Source organism: Mixophyes fleayi, unplaced genomic scaffold (genome assembly GCF_038048845.1).
Source record: "Mixophyes fleayi isolate aMixFle1 unplaced genomic scaffold, aMixFle1.hap1 Scaffold_29, whole genome shotgun sequence".
NCBI lineage: Eukaryota > Metazoa > Chordata > Amphibia > Anura > Limnodynastidae > Mixophyes > Mixophyes fleayi.
The window spans coordinates 4730796-4735730 of NW_027446953.1; positions in this window are offsets into that span (position 1 = coordinate 4730796).

Below are 4935 nucleotides of genomic sequence, written 5' to 3' on the forward strand. Positions count from 1 at the left end.
TCATATTCGGCAATATAATAAACTGGAATTTTTAATGGGATGTCCAGCACCCAAGTGAAGACATAGTTTGAGCAAACCGGCAAGTGCCGGGAGAACAGTCAACAGCAGCTGTCTTAGTTTCTATTTCTGGTAACAATGCGACTGTCAGGGTAAGGTTTCATACCTTTAGGTCACCCAAGTAAAATACAATGGAGCTCATTTTCAAAGTGCGATATGGCCACTCTGCAAAAGCAGCTTGGGGCTCACGGTTGTCTTTGATTATGCAAGGAACACCTAGATTACCACTGAGGTGCATGCTTTTATACAGCAATATGGCCTTGTTTGCAGAGGAGGAGCAGCAGTTTGCACAGGCAGAGCAGAGGCGTTGGGTGGAGTGAAGTCATTCTTAATGAAGTAAGGAGTAGGCACACTGATTTGCCATACTTTGCTGAGCAGTGAAGAATGAGATTTGATTTTGCAGGGAAAGATGATTGTGGAGCTCATCTCATCCATTGATAAAGATAAAGGGGTGGAGTGGCTGCATTTTTAGGGGTATTCCTCTGCGGATTGGCGCACAGCCATTCACACTCTACAAAAACGACTTTTTGCATTGGTTTAAAGCTGATGACCTTTACCTATACTTTTAATGGGACCTGTTTTGATTTTCCACCAGAGGCTGTTCCCGAGAGCAGTGAGAAGGGCATGTTCTTTAAAATGTGCTGAGAAGACCATCCAGACCCACTGGTGCAAAACCAAGGCGTTATGCAACGTGCACCAGGGACACTTCAGAAATGATTTCCAGAATAGGCAAGCTAAATTATGGTTTAATATATCAACATTTATGTAAGATGGTATTTGTTTTAATTTAAATAAGAAAATATATTATAAAGATACTGTCATTTTATAACTCAAAAGGGGTGAACACAATATCATAAGAATAAGTTAGGGAATTAAATTGTTTTTGGAACAATTTTATCTTTCAATCTCAGAGGAAGTTGTCACAAAGTAAAAGTTTTCTTTTATTATTTTTTTAATCAATGATGTCCTATTTTCCAGTTTAATCAAACTGTCTCCGCTACACCCTAAATTAAGTAAAGTTTTGCACAATTCATCCTTTAATGTACATTAGGTACAAGTTATGCTTGCCAACCACCAGTAAATGCATGTTCACTTAATTGCAACCTGTTAGGAGATATCTTGTGGGTGCTGGGGGTTCATACAACAATGCACAAAATGATGATGATGACTATCAACATCACCAAAAAGTTGCTTCTGATTAGCTGATTGTGTATGACCCCTCCAGCTCATAGGACTTAATTCATTTGTGGTGGCTTTATTATGTGAAGTAGCAACTGTCTATTGACATTGCGTAGTTGACCATTTGGACTACTGAAGGAAAGAAGATTCCCATTTGATTTTTTTACAGGGAAAACCAAAAAATGTGGAGATGTTTGTTCTTCATTTAATTTATATTTTACAATTGTGTTTATATTTTGCTAATTTAGATGTATCATGCAACTTTCGCATTTATTAATAACTCTGTCAAGACAATATTCTGTCTTGTGTATATGACACTTCATTACAATAATAAACTGGACCTGATTCATTAAGGAAAGTAAAGCAAAACATGAGTAGCTTTGAACCTAGGCAAAACCGTGTTGTTTTGGAGTGGGAGGTACATTTAAAATATAAGGAAATATTTATAATTGGGGTAGAGCATGTCCTAGATCTACTTTCAATGTCAGTGTAAAAATAAAGCTATCTAGTATTTGCGTTGTACTTGAAAAAACAGACAGTATTTTCCTTATGTGCAAAATAAACTCATTTGAACCCCTTGTATTGTAACATGGTTTTGCCAAGGTTCAAAGTTATTCATTTTTTACTTTACTTTCCTTAATGAATCAGGCCCATTTTGTACAAATAGGTTAATTACTACTAACTCTGTCAAGCCACATTTTTATGCTCTTTATGTTTTCTCTGTACTATCACTATGCTGTTGTGGGGTATAAGTATACACATTTGTTACACCTGGCACATATTCTACAGCTTTTGTACTGGACACACCTTGAGATGCATCAGACTCAACATATGCACTTTTTTTACCTGCATTTTTTCCCTATGTACGATGGAGCATATCCCTCCATCTCTAAATGAATCCCATACTGTATAACTTGTTAGTACAGATACAGGGCTGTCTACTCCTTATTTCTGGTTTCTGAGTTTCTCTTGCCTTCATTAAGTTGCTGATTTCATTCTTTTTAGACATTTTCAAATTAAATAATCACAGTTTTGCACAAAAAAATAAGTGCATTTTGTAAAATATTTTTTATTGAATAGTTGCTATTCCTGGAATAATGTACTTAAGTTTGATGCTATCCAAAAGAGGTACTGCACCATGTTTAAAGACACCAATATGCAAAAAGACATTTCTTTATATGAAAGAATTATGGAACTTGAAACATTTTGGAATACTGTACAATCTTTCAGGGTATGGGAGTTTCTGCACATACGTTTGTCAATGTGATCAATAGCTTGTTTATGTAATGCAATTTGTATTTTAGGTTTTGTGTCCTTTATTCTATGTCAAAATCCAGGGGATGCCTTACAGTTTAGGTCTGCACTACGAACTAATAAACCAATTATGAGTCATATTCAAATATCATCTTGCACAAGTTGCCAGCTGGTAAACAACAAATAAATTGTACATATAAATGTATGATTGTTAAAAAAAAAATCATTTACTGGCTTTTAGTCCACTGTTTTATGGCTAAAAACATAATTTATTCTATTTATCATGACAAATGTATATTACAGGTATCAGTATGTCAAAATGACTATTTTGCAGATGTGAGAAGAAGACGGTAATCATAAGCATGACAATGATATATGAAAAACATTGTTTTTTACTTTTCCTTTTTTTCCGTATGTTATTTAGCAATCAATAAACAATTTTACTAAAAGCATGGTTTGTGCCCCCGATCAAATTCAATCACATGTTTGTGTAATTAATAATTGATTTATCATTGTAATTTCTTCCAACAAACACGTCATCCTGTAATTATAGCATTTCACTAAAATGTATGTGGTTAGTCAATCACATGTTCTACACAGAAAAACAGTGAATAAATAGTTAACTCCTTAGCAACAGGGCTGTTTCAGCTAAAATTAACAATCAAAAATAAAACATGGGGTCATTGCTAAAAGTGTATTACAGCACAGGCTGCAACCAATGCAAAAATAATTAAGCCCGGGGGTGGAAAGTGGCATCACTGAACCCCATAACAAAATTTGAAGGAGGGCCGCTCCAGCCTCTCTAAACACCATCTACTCAAAGGAGAGCAGAGCTGGTGCCTCTTCTGTGTAATTGCAGGTTCAGTGCATGTGCATTAAAGCTCCAACAAGCAGTGCTGGGCCCCCTCTGCGGGCCCTATAGTAGTGCACTCCCTACAGTGCTGGTAGTTTCACCACTGTTTATTATTAAAGTCATAGTAGCTAAAATATGTACTGTAATACTCTGAATGTTTGTAGAATCTAAAGGTAACAAAATACTTGTAAACTTGCAGGCAGGGCCTTGTCTGTATAACTCAGTATTGTTTATTATTGTACTTGTCCCCAATTGCACAGCACTACAGAATTTGCTGGCGCTATATAAATAAATGTTGATTATGATGATACTTAAAAGACCAAAATATTAATATTCAGATATGAATTATAAAGGTAAAATACATGTACATTGCTCATGGCTAACCTGACATTCCACTGTAGTACTGATTAATGCTAAAGTATTACCTCCACCTGATGTTATAGATAGCTGAAGCCTTCTCACATCTTTAGGAAAGTGCCCTAGTGGAATCTTATAAAGGTGAGAAGAGAGGAAACTACTATCACGTGTGCTGTTGCAACATCACTGGTCTTTTCCCTCTGTATGCATTGAGCAATATACAGACTCAGGGGTGTTACTAGACATTAATGGGCCACATAGCAGCATTTTCTAAGGGCCTCCATGTACACCCCTAGCTGTGGGCTCCATAAAAGCTGCACCTCTTCACCTATTGTAATTATTCCCTGGTGCATTTTTGCAAAACACTTCTATAACCCTGACTTTCACTGTGCTTCTGCTCTATTCAAGAACCCTTTCCTCTTTTGCTAAGGGGTGAAATAGAGAATGATGGACATATTTACTTACAAATGTCAATTATTTCAGTTATATATATATTATATATATATTACATCTCAGTATTATACAGCCTCTGATATATTAATGTAAATTACTGGCATTACTTTTTCTTTAATCAGAGAGTAAAACCTTTGCTCAATTGTAAATAGCAGTGGTGACTTTAATTATATTTTTCACTTCCTACTGGATGCAACAGTTCATTGATCTTTTGTAAATAATATAGGCACTACAATGTGTCCTCTAATGTTAATAAGTTCCTTGACTGTTATGTTGGTGAATTACCGCTTTATTTTATTCTCTTTGTAAAATTAACTTCATAGTAATTAAAACCTTCAGCAAATAAAATAGTTTCTAAACAACTGACCATTTTGTATATTAAACCAAAATTGTATAAAAAAAATACCTTAAACCTAAATCAATAATTTATTAGTTTGAACAGATCTGCTAACCCAGAAAACCATTCAGAAACTGCACACAGCACAATGTCATATTTCTGCTGATGTCCGCTCTGGAAATTGAGTAAATCTAAAAGTTCACTTACTACAGTAGGGCCACAGGGGCCCGGCTCTTATTACTGTACCACCTGGACTGTGATTATATATAGTGTAACATGTGATTGGGCCACAGGGGCCCGGCTCTTATTACTATACCACCTGGACTTTGATTATATATAGTGTAACATGTGATAGGGCCACAGGGGCCCGGCTCTTATTACTATACCACCTGGACTTTGATTATATATAGTGTAACATGTGATAGGGCCACAGGGGCCCGGCTCT